The sequence below is a fragment of the Bombina bombina genome, chromosome 5 (genome assembly GCF_027579735.1).
Source record: "Bombina bombina isolate aBomBom1 chromosome 5, aBomBom1.pri, whole genome shotgun sequence".
NCBI classification, from domain to species: domain Eukaryota; kingdom Metazoa; phylum Chordata; class Amphibia; order Anura; family Bombinatoridae; genus Bombina; species Bombina bombina.
In genome coordinates, this window is record NC_069503.1 from 772,531,833 (window position 1) to 772,550,070 (window position 18,238).

Here is an 18,238-nt window from a genome sequence, read left to right on the forward strand (position 1 = left end):
GGTTCGACGTGTTGTGCGTTCAGAGATGGTATTCTGCATTGGTTGTAACGAGTAATTATTTGAGTTACTGTTGCCTATCATCTCGAACCAGTCTGCCCATTCTACTCTGACCTCTGACATCAAAAAGGCATTTTCATCCACACAACTGCGCTCACTGAATACTTTCTCTTTTTCGGACCATTCTCTGTAAACCCTAGAGATGGTTGTGCGTGAAAATCCCAGTAGATCAGCAGTTTTTAAAATATTCAGACCAGCCCATCTGGCCCCAACAACCATGCCACGTTCAAAGTCACTTAAATCCCCTTTCTTCACCATTCTGATACTCGGTTTGAACTTCAGCAAGTCGTCTTCACCACGTTAAGATGCCTAAATGCATTAAGTGGCTGCCATGTGATTGGCTGATTAGCTATTTGTGTTACTAAGCAATTGATCAGGTGTACCTAATAAAGTGGCCGGTGAGTGTGTGTATATATATATATATATATATATATATATATATCACACACCCTGTAACCACATGAGAAATACCTGGAAATATGAGGAATATTAAACAATAAGTGAGTTTGGCACTCATCAGGTAAGTTATATGTTAAATTGAAAAGTGATCCAATTTTAGGGCCTTGCTAAAATCTGTGTAGATGTTTAAGTGCTGCTCTTTTAATGCTAAAGATGATAGGGGCACTTACTAAAAAGCAAAGCCTAGTCAATTGTTCATATGGTCATATAAAGGAGATTTATCTGTTAAATGAACCACATGATAAAATAATCTGGAAATGGATAACTTTTTAGGCACATTTTCCAAGAGCTGTAACCACAAATTAAAGGGACAGTGCCCTGTAAAATTAGTTTCCCTTTAAAGGGGCAGTAAAGTCAAAATTTAACTTTCATGCCTTAGATAAAGTAGGACATTTTTAAACAACTTTCCAATTATTTTATATGATCTAATTTGCTTCACTCTCTTGGTATCCTTTGTTAAAACGCATACCTAGATAGGCTTATGAGGAGCAATGTACTACTGGTAAGCTGCTAATTGGTGGCTGCACATATATGCCTATTGTCATTGGCTCACCCAATAAACAGGCTCTAATCCTTCAACAAAGTACAGGTAGCCCTCAGTTTACGCTGGGGTTAGGTTCCAGAAGGAATGGTTGTAAATCGAAACCGTTGTAAATTGAAACCCAGTTTATAATGTAAGTAATGGGAAGTGTGGGAGATAGGTTCCATGTCCCTCTCAAAATTGTCATAAGTAACACCTAATACATTATTTTTAAAGTTTTGAAATGAAGACTTTAAATGTTAAACAGCATTATAAACCTAATAAAATAATCACACAACACAGAATATATAATTAAACTAAGTTAAATGAACAAAAACATTTGCTAAACAGCATTATAAACCTAATAAAATAGTCACACAACACAGACTTCACTTGCATTTTTCTGCAAACAGTTCTTTCTATGCATTCCAATCTGGACTGTATTATAGACAGGAAGGTCTTGTCCTTTGAAATCTGCTCGATAGCTCAGGTCTGGTTAAACTGATTAATTTCAGCTTGCTTGGCTTTGCTGCAACACAAGCGGACAGCTCCACCTACTGACTATTTTAATAAATGCACTGCTTCTCAATAGCAGTCACATGACTGGAAAAAAAGGTTGCTATTCTGAAACGGTGTAAATTGAACCGTTGTAAAACGAGGGCCACCTGTATACCAATATAAATAAGCATATTGGACAGTTGTTTAAAATTGTAAGCTCTATCTGAAAATGTATTTCCAATTACTAGTTATACCACCAGCAGAAGTTAAAAGGGTTTTGCAAAACTATACCATAATTCATTCAAATGGGCTGAGCTTGCAAGGAAAGCAAACATCACTATCTTACCTCTATATTTACACAAAACCATCCTTCTCTCTCAGTGTATACACTACTTAGAGAGGGCAATTCAAACTGACTATTGTATCACCTCTACCTCCCACTCAACCCACTTCACTGGGAGTGGGGTTTCTTTTTAACTTTCTTGTTTACATAGGTTTTCTATAGCAAGTACTGCTGCACTGAAACTTTCAGTATAGATGGCAGTTCCAACAAGCAAAAACAGCTATATTAAAAGACAAATAAAAATAAAAGGAACTTAATACAATTTCTGACTAAGCCTAGACCATACAGAAATTAAACAATTTAAAATTAAACTTTCATGATTCAGATAGGGCATGAAATTTTAAACAACTTTCCAACTTTTATCATCAAATGTGCTTTGTTCTCTTGGTATTCTTTGATAAAAGCTAAACCTATGTGGGCTCATAAACTGATTTCTGAACACGCCTCTTATCAGTGTATTTTGACCGTTTTTGACAGATAGTGCTAGTTCATGTGTTCCATATAGATAACCTTGTGCTCAGTCCCGTGGCGTTATTTATAAGTCAGCACCGATTGGCTAAAATGCATATTTGCACACAAAAAAAACGAGATAAGGGGGCAGTCAGCAAAGGTTTAGATACAAGGTAATCACAGAGGTAAAATGTGTATTAATATAACAGTGTTGGTTAGGCAAAACTAGGGAATAAGTAATAAAGGGATTATCTGTCAGTTTAAACAAACATTTTCAAGTAGACTGTCCCTTTACGGTTTAAGCAACATTCTTTCGACAATTTAGTCACCTTACAGTGGTATCCTCTTAAATAAAACTGCCTTGAGCATTTTTTGTCTGATGAGTCTGACAGACACAATACATTTACATGTCTACCCTCTAAACATAGCTGCATGATAGTAGACAGATGAAATATAATTGAGGAGCATTCTGGAACTGAAGCAACAGGGGAAGCACTAAATTTACATTTCCTGTGAGCCAGGACATAACAAGGAAAAATAGTATGCTGTTTTATTACTTATTTATGCTTCCTGAAAAGCACCTTAAGACAAAACAAGAAGACCCATCAGCATCCTGAGCAACAAAGGAAGTTTTCTAACAAAGGCGGTTTCCTAAAATGATGCAATCTCAGAATAATCCTCAAAAAATATCCAATTAGGAAATATTGCAAATGGTGACAAAGGCCCCAATTTATTAACGGTCTTGCGGACCTGATCCGACAGTGCGGATCAGGTCCGCAAGACCTCGCTGAATACGGACAGCAATACGCTCTCCGTATTCAGCATTGCACCAGCAGCTCACAAGAGCTGCTGGTGCAACGCCGCCCCCTGCAGACTCAGGTCTTTAGACCGCTGCTTCATAACTGCTGTTTCTGGCGAGTCTTGATAGATAGGCCCCAGAGTGTTCATTGTCTAGGGATCCCCTGTTTTATTATACTACTTTGCTTTTAGTAACGTACAGATCTTTCTTCCTTCTTTTTTACATTTTGGTGACAAAGTGAACATACAAAGCAATAAATGGGCCCATTAACCCTATCTAAGAAACCCAAAACCCGATTATTAAGGTTTATTCCTGAGCAGAACTGGACTGTCTGGATGAGCCCAGGGTACATCAATTAGCAAACACTGAACATTTAGGCCAAGAAGTGTAGCACAAAATTATTAGTGCTATTGTGTGCTAACACTGCTCAAGTTAAATCAATTACGCTTTTATTTTTGCACTCATATTACAAGTTCAATGTAATATATTAGCTCTCAAGCAAAAGCCTAGGGTGTGAAAACATCTGGAAGCCGAATGGTACAAGTCTGCTAAATCCCTTCCATAACAGACTCCTATGGGGCACGCTGAAAAACCCATGTCGGCTATTGCTTAATCGCTAACCTGAAGATGTCCTAAGGCTTGAAGGCCTTTAAATAAATTATATTAAGGTTGGCTTTTAATATTAAAATGTAAAGAATGTTAGGACAGTCTTGCTCTACAGGCAGGCAAGAAGAAAAACGTATTTCAATGTTTAGCCATATGTGGGCCCTATTTTTGCCCTATGTAAAAATAAAAATAAAATGATTCTACCTTGATTTTACATTTAATATGTATAAATATAAGTGACTTTATCTAAATATACTATACATGTGTTTTGTTATACATATATTCAAGCGATAACACTTTACTGCAGGTCTTCAAGAGAGATACATTTTCCAGCTCTATTATGTGTTGCACTTGACCTCACCACTTGTATTATGAGGGATAATAGTGTTCTAAAAATCTTATTTGCAATAACATTATCTAATAAATCTTTTTTTACCATTAACCTGAAATACCAGATTGGGCCCTATTCTTAATGCAGGATTGCAATATGGATAAGGCACCATGTGCTATCGATTTGCCCTCCACTTCTAATGTAGGCCTTAGTGAGCAAGCTGGGGTGCCCCTAACACTGCATAAACGTTTAGGGGATACCCTATGAGATTTAAACACAGCCTTTGGACTTGGGACCACTTTAAATGACACAGATACAGACGCTGAAAGCAGCCAGGGTGTGCCTAGAGCCTTGCATTGACAAAATTGGTGAAACTTCTTTCTTCATCTATGCAAAATAAGATAAACACTTCTGAAGGATCACATTCTATTTTAGAATGCCACGAGATTATGGGCCATGTGTACTATTCACCAGAAGGACAAGGTTGCCAACTTGGTAACCTGTCTCCCCACTTTTGTATGACTGGGCAGTGGACACTATGGGGTCGAATTATCAAGCTCCTAATGTAGCTTGATGCCCCTGTGTTATGAAGCAGCGGTCTTAAGACTGCTGCTCCATAACTGGTCCGCCTGCTCTGAGGCTGCGGACATCAATCCTATACGATCGGGCTGATTGACACCCTCTGCTAGCGGGCGACTGGCTGTGAATCTGCAGGGGGCGGCATTGCACAAGCAGTTCACAAGAACTGCTTGTGCAATGATAAATGCCAACAGCGTATGCTGTCGGCATTCATCGATGTCTGTCGGACATGATCCGCTGAGCAGTTGATAAAATGAACAGACCGATGATAAATCGGCCCCTATATGTCTGCTGCCTGCATGTACTATTACACGAGGACTTCTTGTAATTGTAGGGCCTGTCAGTAACCCTGAACCAACATGGCAGAAAAGTTAAGAAGAAGCGGACATCTGCTCCTTAGTGAGGGCTATCCTTGAGTAAAAATATATATATTTATATACAAATATATACACACAGTATATTTATATATATTGTTGACAACACAGGTCTATATATGAGATGCAAAAAAGGGCTTACACATATGATCATGGAATTTATTTAGTCATCAGGTAAGGAATAGAGCTGGTATGTGTGAGTTTGAGAAACCACATTTCTGTGGGTTTCAGTAGAGGCCATGTCTACACTTTAGCTAGAAGCAACCCTTCTGTAAAATCCTATTTATCTCTTTGCCAATCACAGAGTGACTGACTGACTGCAACACAGCCTTATCTGGGCCTGCTGTCTGTTGTGCATTCTGCTAAGTGATGTCATCACTTTAACAGAAGAAAATAAGCAGATTATTACAGCGACTAGAAGCAAACTAAACATCTGGGTTCTTTGCATGGACAGATTTACACACTGACTGTCAGATAAAGAGCAGTTTGCCTGCTGCTTACACAACAAGAATGTGCCTGACAGCTTAGTATCTGATTACATAAATAGGCCATTTCACCACTATTCCTAAGGACTGACAGTCTGTCTTGGTTTAAAGAGCAATTTCTTGACTGTCAGCTTTGCTGTCCCACACACAAGGTTGATTAATATCACTGATCTTTCCGTAGGGCCAATCAATTTTCTTTTTATTATGATAATTAAAAAAATGTTTTATATGCAACAGTTCTATGAAATTAAAAAATAGACACAACATAAGCAAAGCTTAAGGCATTATGGCATAGGATGATCCTTGGATCTTCTTTATTACCAGAGCTAATTGCCTCACATGGTGTAAATTGTATCCCAGCACATGGTATTAATAGGAAAGTAATCGGTTTGGTACTAAAAACTGGATACATAAATGTGCAGCTCACATTAAAAAGTTGTTCAATTTAGAAACATCAAATACTATGTACTAGGCTTTAATTAACATGAAATATGCCTAATTAAGATTTTTTTAGAACCTAATTCAATATTTGTGTATTTCCAATTCTTCGTTTAAATTAAAGAGCAGTTTAGTTTAGTACTAATTGGTTGTAATAATTGTTTTGCTTCAAATCTTAAAGCCATTGTTTCTGTAATGCAACAATCTAAAATATATTGAGGAGAATTTACTAATGTACTAGAATGTCTGTATTTTTCCCCCATATACAGATTTTAAACATGGTATTAGAAAGATAATGCACTATACACAACTGTATCTGCCTTTTTATAATTACACAATATACTGGTATACCACTTTGTTTTCATACAATGTTACTGATATATCTGATGAAATTAAATGTTTTACAAAATTGTAAAATACCATTTTTTTCCAGCTTACTTTATATCAAATAAATACCAAAAACCAATGTAACATGAAATTGTTGCTGAAGAAGATAGGTTAGCATGAACCATGGAAAAAACAGAAGCGTCAGCTGCTGAAAGGATAAACAAGCAAAGCTGATTATAGTTATGACGGTAACCATATTAGAATTCATAACCACAATATTGTTCCTTGTTATTTAGGTCATAACTTAAAGAGCTTCGTGCACACACAAACCAGATGAGTTATGATGCTGTGATGTGTCTCCCTGAAATATCCACATTATTGCTTTTATTTTATTATGTAGTGCACTTCATAACCATGCACAGATCAGTGCAATAAAGTCTTGCTACCGAGCTTTACATACTTATTAAATAGGTTAAAAAGTTACTAGAACAAATAACTGGTTCAGAAAACCATTCATATTGTGTAGATGTACTATCCTAAATCAAAACCAGCATCTCAATATTTTGATGGAAAGCAACTACAGTATACAGTAAAGCTGCTTGTTTTTTTTTACAAGGCTTATGATGTTTATATCCTGATTCAAAATCCAATACATTTTCAGTACTATTTTTAAAACACATGCATATATATATATACATACATATACATACACATACATATAAGGTCTGAGGACGGGGGTAAAACCCAAAAACATCACATTTACTTATGGATTAAAAATAGTTCTGTTTAAACCCGGAATAGTAAACCATATAGACTGCACTCACTGGATTTGAAGGAAAAAAAAAATTGATTTATTTTGTTATATCATAGTGACGTTTTGGGATCCACAGGAAGGGGTCTGTGGATCACGAAACGTCACTATGATATAACAAAATAAATCTATTTTTTTTTCACAAATCCAGTGAGTGCAGTCTATATGTTTTACTATTGAAATGTAATCCTGACTAAGCACCCAGGTCGTTGACTACCTGGCAGTGAGAGTGCAGATACTTGTGGGATATATACATACATACATACACACACACACACATAACATAAATTATGATTACCTGATAATTTCCTTTCCTTCTGTACAGGGAGAGTCCACAGCTGCATTCCTTACTTGTGGGAAATACTGAACCTGGCCACCAGGAGGAGTCAAAGACACCCCAGCCAAAGGCTTAAATACCTTCCCCACTTCCTCATAACCCCAGTCATTCTGCCAAGGGAACAATGAACAGTAGGAGAAATATCAGGGTGAAAAAGGTGCTGAAAAAATAAATTAAAATTTAGGGTCACCCATCGGATAACACAGGGGGGAGCTGTGGGCTCTCCCTGTACAGAAGGAAAGGAAATTATCCGGTAAGATCAATTTATATTTTCTTTCTTAATACAGGGAGAGTTCACAGCTGCATTCCTTTCTTGTGGGAAATTATACCCAAGCTCCAGAGGACACTGAATGCTAACGGGAGGGTAAAAAAGAGAGGCGGCCCCTAATCTGAGGGCACCACAGCCTGCAAAACCTTTCTCCTGAAGGCTGCTTCAGCAGAAACAAAAACATCAAACTTGTAAAATTTGGAAAAAGTATGTAAGGAGAACCAGGTAGCCGCCTTACAAATCTGATCCATAGAGGCCTCATTTTTGAAGGCCAAGAGGAAGCCACAGCTCTCGTAGAATGAGCCGTAATCCTCTGAGGAGGTTTAAAACCCGCTGACTCATATGCTAAACGGATTATACTCCTCAACCAAAAAGATAAGGAAATCGAAGAGGCCCTCTGACCCCTACGCTTCCCAGAATAGATAACAAACAGAGAAGAAGTTTGTCTTAATTCCTTCGTAGCCTGAAGATAGAACTTCAAGGCACGAACCACATCCAGATAATGCAGTAAACGATCCTTCGATGAAGAAGGATTTAGGACATAAGAAAGAAACCACAATTTCTTGATTGATTTTGCGATTTGATAAAACCTTAGGAAGAAATCCTAACCTGGTCTGTAGAAAAGCCTTATCAGCATGGAACACCAGATAAGAAGGGTTGCATTGCAAGGCAGCAATCTCAGAGACTCTGCGCGCAGAAGCAATAGCTAGTAGATTAAGAACCTTCCAAGACAAACAAGTTAATGTCAACCTCATGCATAGGCTCAAATGGAGCCCGTTGCAAAACTGTAAGAACAAGATTTAAACTCCAAGGAAGAGCATTCGATCTGAACACCGGTCTGATCCTAGTCAGAACCTTAACAAAGATTGTACTTCCGGAAGCTTAGCGCAGCCTCTTGTGCAGTAAAAACAGATGCCTAGATTACGAGTTTTGTCGGTAATGCTGTGCGGTGCTAACAAGCAGTTTATGCTCACCGCTCACCTACAGACAATGCTGGTATTACGGATTTTTAGAAACCCGGCGTTAGCCACAAAAAATTAGCGTAGAGCAAAATTTGGCTCCACATCTCACCTCAATACCAGCGCTGCTTACGGTAGCGGTAAGCAGGTAAAACGTGCTTGTGCACGATTTCCCCATAGGAATCAATGGGGGAGAGCTGACTGAAAAAAAACCTAACACCTGCAAAAAAGCAGTGTAAAGCTCCTAACGCAACCCCATTGATTCCTATGGGGAAAATACATTTATGTCTACACCTAACACCCTAACATGGACCCAGAGTCTAAACACCCGTAATCTTACACTTATTAACCCCTTATCTGCCGCCCCCGACATCGCCAACACCTACATTATATTTATTAACCCCTAATCTGCCACTCCCAATGTCGCCGCAACCTACCTACACTTATTAACCCTTAATCTGCCGCCCCCAAAGTCACCGCCACTATATTAAAGTTATTAACCCCTAAACCTAAGTCTAACCCTAACCCTAACACCCCCCTAACTTAAATATAATTTAAATAAATCTAAATAAAATAACTATCATTAACTAAATTATTCCTATTTAAAACTAAATACTTACCTATAAAATAAACCCTAAGCTAGCTACAATATAACTAATAGTTACATTGTAGCTAGTTTAGGATTTATTTTTATTTTACAGGCAACTATGTATTTATTTTAACTAGGTACAATAGTTATTAAATAGTGATTAACTATTTAATAGCTACCTAGTTAAAATAAAGACAAATATACCTGTAAAATAAATCCTAACCTAATTTAATTATAGTGTAGTGTTAGGAGTTACGGCAATATTCATACTGGTAATAGGTTTGGGGCATTAGCAAGCTTGGGAGAGAAACATCATATACAACTCAATTGGCATAAACAAGGTGCTAAGCCGAAAAATCAGCACCATTTTCAAACCCTACATCATGGCAAAAGGGGACAACATCCTAATGATACTAATCATCAACTACATTTTTTTAGATCTTGCTGTTCCTCCAACAGAAAGATTTTAAAATTTACAAGAAATAGAAGATTCCACAACTCAGATCTAAGAGTCACTCCAGGCAAAAGAAGAAGGGGAAGCGGGGATGTAGAGGGGGAGAAAGATTCAGAGAATTAAACACAAAAAGGATGAGATAGAAAAGAAGGCAAATCACTTTAACCTTTCCAGCACAACACTAGGGAATAATGAGATTAAATTGTTGGCTAAAGGTTTAAATTTTGACCCCAAAATGGCAACTGACAAATTCCAAACATATATAAACATCCAAAAATACATTCGCAATTTAACGTTAAAAAGGTACTTCGTCAAAAGTGTACCCAAATTAAATACATCAACACAATCCAAACGTATTAGTCAGGATTACCAAGTACTGGGTGTGCTGAATAGTTTGGACAATGATTCTATAACACCCACAATGCCTAATTCAGGACATGAACCAATAGATGATCTGCTCGATTTAACCATTCACGAGCAGGAGATGTTAATTGAACATGGAAACTTCAAAAGAAAGTCAGGTTTTTACCCCTATCCAGCCCAAGGAGAATACATCACCACATTCAATAAGTTGTGTGCAGGAATTTGACTAAACTTTGGGTGACTAAAGGTAAATCTTGGGTCAACAAATACAATGGACAACCATTTATTTGAAGAGAGAAAAACACTAAAATCATTACAAAATAATAGAGATATTATTATCAGGGCAGCTGATAAGGGGGGAGGAGTTGTCATTCAGGATAGGATGGATTATTTGAAGAAAGCTCATAACATACTGAATGACAACAATACATACAAGAAACTCCACTTTGACCCCACTCTACAATTTAAAAAGAAATTAAGTGAAATTTGAAAATATGCAAAAAAATCAGAATATTCTAAATAATGATGAATTCAACTTCTTGCTGGAAACTCACCCGACTATACTTACATTTTATCACTTGCAGAAAGTGCATAAAACATTAATTGAACCACCCGGTAGGCCCATAATCTCGGGCATAGGATCCCTCACTAATAATTTGTCAGTTTACATTGACCACTATCCACAGCTAGTGGTAAAATCCACCAGGGCCTACCTCAGAGACACGCTACATACAATAACTATTTTTGAGGGCATTGAATCGCAGGAGGATTACATGTGGATCACATATGACGTGTCATCTCTTTACACATGTATCCCACACGAATCAGGAATTAGGGCTGTATTAAAGACGCTAGAGAAGGGAAATATGTCTCAAAATCACCTGAAATTTATTTATACTCAACCATAATTATTTTATCTTTCAAATACAATTTTACCAACAGATACACGGGACGGCGATGGGGACCACCTTTGACCACATCGTACACCAACATATATATGCACAATTTTGAAGAGAAATATATATGGGCCAATAATCCCTTTATGAGTAATTGTTATATTGACAATATTGTCATCATCTGGAAGGGAACAGATACTGGAGATTGTATTACTCACATGAATAATAATGATTGTAATCTTACATTTTTTTTCAAAGATCTATCCACAACAGGTTGAATTTCTAGATTTTTTACTTTTTATCGTTGAGAATAAAAGGGTAGCAGTTGCAAACTATCGCAAACCAACTGATAAAAACTGTTTTTTGAATGCTAAGAGTGGCCATTTATCCAGGTGGAAAACTAATATCCCCCTAGGACAGTACCAGTGAATTAAAAGAAATTGCCCCAGGGAAGTTGATTATATAAAAGAAATCGGAATTGCAATCCAAGAACCTTAAAAACAGCTAAAGATAGAGTAAAAGATATGAAAAGGGAAACTCTACTCAAACCCAGAAATAAAGAAATAGACACAAATAAACATAAAAAGAACATTGATGACGTCAGATTCATTACCACATATAATCAAGGGAGTAGGGACATCTAAAACATCCTTAGAAAACACTGGGGGGTACTTAGGGCAGATCCAGTTCTAGGTGGTACATTACAGGAGAAACCCCTGGTGACGTTTAAGAAGAACAGGGATCTCAAGAACATACTAGCCCCCACCAAATTACGCAGTGTAATTACACTAATAAAAAAAACCACTTGGCTAGAACAGAAACTAGGAACATACAGATGTGGGGGTCACATGATGCGGGATGTGTGGTTATGTAGAAAAAGGTAACACTTTTATAATTCTGAGAAATCGAGGGTCTTTAACATGAAATATAAATGTCATTGCGGCACTACCTATGTAGTTTATTGTTTAAGCTGCAGCTGCAATCTCATTTACCTTGGTAGAACCAAAAGAACTGTTCGCACCAGGCTGAACGAACATGTCAATAACATCAAAGCTGGACATAAAACTCATACACCTAGATTTAGAGTTCTGAGTTAGCCGTCAAAAGCAGCGTTAAGGGGTCCTAACGCTGCTTTTGGCCGCCCGCTGGTATTTAGAGTCAGGCAGGAAAGGGTCAAACGCTCACTTCCTCACCGCGACTCCAGGCAACCGCAGATCCCCTTACGCCAATTGCATATCCTATCTTTTCAATGGGATCTGCCTAATGCCGGTATTTGGAGTCTTGGGAGAAGTGAGCGGTAGACCCTCTACCGACAAGACTCCTACCGCCAAAAAAAGTCAGTAGTTAAGAGCTTTATGGGCTAACGCCGGAATATAAAGCTCCTAACTACTGTGCTATAAAGTACACTAACACCCATAAACTACCTATGTACCCCTAAACCGAGGCCCCCCCACATCGCCGCCACTATAATAAAAATGTTTAACCCCTAATCTGCCGACCGGACACCGCCGCCACCTACATTATACCTATAAACCCCTAATCTGCTGCCCCTAACATCGCTGACCCCTATATTATATTTATTAACCTCTAATCTGCCCCCCCAACGTCGCTGCTACCTTACCTACACTTATTAACCCCTAATCTCCCGCCCGCAACGTCGCCGCTACTATAATAAAGTTATTAACCCCTAAACCTAACTCTAACCCTAACACCCCCCCTAACATAAATATAATTTAAATGAAACAAAATAATATTCCTAAAATTAACTAAATTAATCCTATTTAAAACTAAATACTTACCTAGCAAATAAACCCTAATATAGCTACAATATAACTAATAGTTACATTGTAGCTATTTTAGGATTTATATTTATTTTACAGGAAACTTTGTATTTATTTTAACTAGGTACAATAGCTATTAAATAGTTAATAACTATTTAATAGCTACCTAGTTAAAATAAGTACAAAATTACCTGTAAAATAAATCCTAACCAAAGTTACAAACACACCTAACACTACACTATCATTAAATTAATTAAATAGATTACCTACAATTAGCTAAATTAAAATACAATAAAATAAACTATTCTATAATACAAACCCCCCCACTAAATTACAAAAAATAAAAAAGAATTACAAGAAGTTTAAACTAATTACACCTAATCTAAGCCCCCTAATAAAATAAAAAATCCCCCCAAAGTAAAAAAATGCCCTACCCTATTGTAAACTATCAAAGTAATCAGCTCTATTACCAGCCCTTAAAAGGGCTTTTTGCGGGGCATTGCCCCAAAGTAATCAGCTCTTTTAACTGAAAATAAAAATACAATAACCCCCCAACATTACAACCCACCACCCACATACCCCTACTCTAACCCACCCAAACCCCCCTTAAATCCAATCAGCCAATCGTATTGAACTTGCATTCTATTGGCTGTTCCGATCAGCCAATAGAATGCGAGTTCAATACGATTGGCTGATTGGATCAGCCAATCGGATTGAACTTCAATCTGATTAGCTGATTGCATCAGCCAATCAGATTTTTTCTACCTTAATTCCGATTGGCTGATAGAATTCTATCAGCCAATCGGAATTGAAGGGACGCCATCTTGGATGACGTCCCTTAAAGGAACCTTCATTCGTCGGGAAGTCGTCGGTTGAAGAGGATGGCTCCGCATCGCCTCCTTTGAAGATGGCTCCGCTCCGGATGGATGAAGATTGAAGGTGCCGCCTGGATGAACACTTCTACCGGATGGAGGACCTCTTCTTGCCCCGCTTGGATGAAGACTTCTACCGGATCAAGGACCTCCTCTGCGTACCTTGGATGAAGAATTCGGCTCGGCTGGGTGAAGACGACTCAAGGTAGGATGATCTTCAGGGGGTTAGCGATAGTTTTTTTAAGTGGGGTTTGGGTGGGTTAGAGTAGGGGTATGTGGGTTGTAATGTTGGGGGGGGGTATTGTATTTTTATTTTCAGGTAAAAGAGCTGATTACTTTGGGGCAATGCCCCGCAAAAAGCCCTTTTAAGGGCTGGTAATAGAGCTGATAACTTTGGTAGTTTAGAATAGGGTAGGGCATTTTTTTATTTTGGGGAGATTTTTTATTTTATTAGGGGGCTTAGATTAGGTGTAATTAGTATTTCTAATTTTTTGGAATTGTATTGTATGTATTTTTATGTGTGAATTTTTATAATGTATAATTTCCTTACAGAATCATTATATGACTCTTATGATGGTTTCTATGTCTTTTTTAAGAAAACTATACAGATTCTATATGTTTTATGATACGCTTAGATAATCAACAATAATAGGCTCATGATACAAAGTGTCAACACATGGGACACGGTCTGCGTTTGTTGCTGTTTTTCATTTTGCCCACTTGCTGTATAACTAAATAGTTATCATATTGTGCAAAAACAATGGATTAAGTTGATCCTTTTTTTAAATTTTTTATTATATTATTTTTTTATATATTATATTTTTTGTATTTCTCATATTCCATGAATTGTCTCATGTTCTGTGTATTATTACTATTATAATGTTTTTCCTTTTTACCTGCATGTATGTTATGGGCGTAGCTTACCTCGCTATTGGCCAGTTTCTACTAGCAGGGTGTGCATTGGCCCATTTAAAGAGCCATTGTACAAAACATAATTTACTCTTGAAAAAGTCTGAGCGTACTCAGACGAAACATGTAGAGAGAACTATACTACACCTTCCGGACTTGGTCCAAGTAATCCTGGGTGCCCGGTTCCAGACTTGGTTTTACATGGCTGAGGTAGCGAGAGCGCCTTGAACTTCCCATTCTGACACGGACAAGATCGGAGTGAACGCACATTTACCTAATTGATCCTTATGTGCTTTTACCTTTTTAAACGATAGTTGCCATTCTGTCACGTGTGTACTTACATCACAATAAATGTTTTTTCCCTTGAGTCGGGCTGCGCCTGTCTTTCCTTTGTTTTAGTACATATATATATATACACATACATACACACAGATATAGATACACAAACATAACAAAAAATATAAAAAGAGATATAGTAAGTAAATATTTTTATGAACAGAAAGAGCAATGGAACCTGTCAAACTAATTCTTACATGTAGAAGTTCATTTAACTTATTATTTGCATATGCACACTGCATACTGATGCTGTATTAGTGTTAATTGGCTTACACAGAAACTAGCACAGCTTTATTGGTTGGAGGATCAAGCCTACACACAACAGAAAATAAAATGTTGATTATTCAGCACAGGAGCATCATCAAATAAGAAACGTTATACATTTTGAAATATCAGTGTTTAAATGCAACAATTTATAATGATTGTTTTCATGTCCCTTTAATTCCATCCTACCCAGTGAGGCTTGAAAAGTTATTAAAGGGACAGTAAAGTCCAAATTAGACTGATTCAGACAGGGCATGCAATTTTAAACAATTTTCAAATTTACTTTTATCATCAAATTTGCTTTGTTCTCTTGGTATTCTTAGTTGAAAGCTAAACCTAGGTAGGCTCATATGCTAATTTCTAAACCCTTGAAGGCTGCCTCTTATCTGAATGCATTTGAGTTTTTCACAGCTAGAGGTTGTTAGTTCATGTTTTTGATATAAATAACATTGTACTCATGCACATGGAGTTATTTAAGAGTCAGCACTAATTGCCTGTAATGCAAGTCAGTCAAGAGATCTGAGATAAGTAGGCAGTCTGCAGATGAAACAAGGTAATTAAAGTGGTAAAAAAGTATATTTCTATAACCGTGTTGGTTATTCAAAACTGGGGAATGGTAAATAAAGGGGCTATCTTTTTAAATAAAACATTTTTGCTTACTATCCCTTTAAACAAGAAAGAAAATGAAATGTGTATTATTTCTAGGAGAAGAAAAGTCTCTGGAGAGTAGATGCCCTGTTACCTCTGGAGCGGACTCTAAGAGAATGGTAACTGGCATAAAATGATAAATGTAATACACAATACAGAGAGAGGTCTGTTACTACTCATACTAGTGCCTTTTTATAAATTACATATAATAGTGACTAGTGTGAACCAATGTGGTCTTTTAAAGGAGCCAAACTTACATTTCCCAAAAGCAAAGCAGTCATTGAGGCCTATTTATCCTATGTCTGTCGGACCTGATCCGATAGTGCGGATCAAGTCCGACAGACATCGCAGACCAGGCGGACAGGGTTATGGAGCAGCTGTCTTTAGACCGCTGCTTCATAACTGGTGTTTCTGGCAAGCCTGCAGGCTCGCCAGAAACACGGGCCCTCAAGCTCCGTACTGAGCTTGATAGATAGGCTCCATTGTCTTATTTATTTTTTTACAAAATCTACAACAGATTTTTCCTTTGACAATAATATATAACAAACTCTCAGCTTTTATAAGAGAGCGATCAAGGTCAATATGTATTTTTTATATCTCCAGTCACTCCTGATCCAAGTTATTCTCTCAAAAAATGAAAACAACAACAACAAAAACTACCCCACTCCCAATACTTTCTATATGAGGCAGTGCCCTTGCTCTAACTCAATATAAGATGAGCTATAGAGCATATGTACCACTGAAACCAATCAAACAGTGCACATGCTAATAGACCTTTCTCACTTTAGTATTTAATTGTGAATATATATTATGCACATACTAAAGGGATGTTAAACAGTCTGTTTCAGTGTTGTAATAAAAAACACAAAGCAGTGGCTTATACTGTACCTAATAGAAATCATTGCAATATGTATTATTCATCATTTTAAATGGATTTTACCTTTTATTTATTTGTTTACACTACATTCGTGCAGTGTCCATTACTTTCTGTCACAGTCCTGTAAAGAGGCTGGGGCGTCTGCAGGAAGTTTTTATTCTTTTAAGTGATTGGGAACAAGAAATAAAAAGACTTTACTAAGGCATCCTGTAAAGAAGCACTCAGGTTTGTCTGACCAGGACACCAGGTCTGTAAAAAAACTCAATAGAATATTGCAAGTTTCTGCTAATAATTAATTCTTTATCTGCTATATCCTGTTTTAGAGATTTATGCATATTTATTAATGGCATTGACAGTGATTTAGGATCTAACAAATAAAAAGTTTTGGAGTCAAAGGTAACTCCAGTTACATCTGCTGCACATGAATGCTGTGTTAATAAAGAAGAACTTGCACTTTATCAGGTATATAGAGAAACAAACTCATAAATGTAAAGAGCCATGAAAATCAAAATTTGAAAAACAAAATTTATGCTTACTTGATAAATTTCTTTCTTTCTTGACACAATGAGTTCACGGATCATCATTAATTACTGTTGGGAATATCACTCTTGCCCAGTAGGAGGCGGCAAAGAGCCCCACAACAAAGCAGTTAAATATCACCTCTCTTCCCTCCCACGCCAGTCATTCGAACGAAGTAGAGGAGAGAAAGGAAGCAACAAGGTGCAGAGGTGTCTGAAGTTTATAACATATCAACAACCTGTCTTAAAAACAGGGCGGACCGTGGACTCATTGTGTCAAGAATTTTGTTTTCTTTCTAATGACACAATGAGTCCACGGATCATCATTATTTACTGTTGGGAATCAATACCCAAGCTAGAGTACATAGATGATAAGGGAGGGACAAGACAGTAAACCTAAACTAAAGGAACCACTGCTTGAAGAACCTTTCACCCAAAAGCGGCCTCAGCTGAGGCAAAAGTGTCAAATTTATAAAACTTTGAAAAAGTGTGAAGAGAGGACCACGTTGCAGCCTTGCAATCTTTCCATAGAAATTTCATTTCTGAATGCCCATGAGGAAGCAACAGCCCTTGTGGAATGAACCGCAACTCTCTCTAGAGGTTGCTGTCCAGCAGTTTCATAGACAAAATGTATGACACTCTTCAGCCACAAAGAAAGAAAAGTAGCCGTAGATTTCTGTCCCTTACATTTTCCAGAGAGAACCACAAATAAGGCAGAAGACTTACGAAAATCCTTAGTCGCCTGAAAGTAAAATTTTTGAGCACTTACCACGTCCAAATTGTGCAAAAAACGTTCCTTCCGAGAAAAAGGGTTAGGACACAAGGAAGGAACAACAATCTCCTGATTAATGTTCCAGACAGAAACTATATTAGGGAAAAATCCTAACTTGGTACGTAAAACTACCATATCCGAATAAAAAATAAGGTAAGGTGATTCATACTGTAATGCCGAGAGCTCTGACACTCTACGAGCAGAAGAAATAGCATTTCAAAGATAAAAACTTAATATCTAAGGAATGCATAGACTCAAACAGAGCCCCTTGGAGCACCTTAAGAACTAAATTAAGACTCCAGGGAGAAGTAACTGGTT

The 18,238-nt window shown here is 37.3% G+C and overlaps 1 protein-coding gene across 1 annotated transcript in view; it reads right to left on the reverse strand.

The window, feature by feature from the left end:
• Positions 1-18,238, reverse strand: part of ZNF407 (zinc finger protein 407) — a 1,276,568-nt gene that overhangs the window by 416,192 nt on the left and 842,138 nt on the right.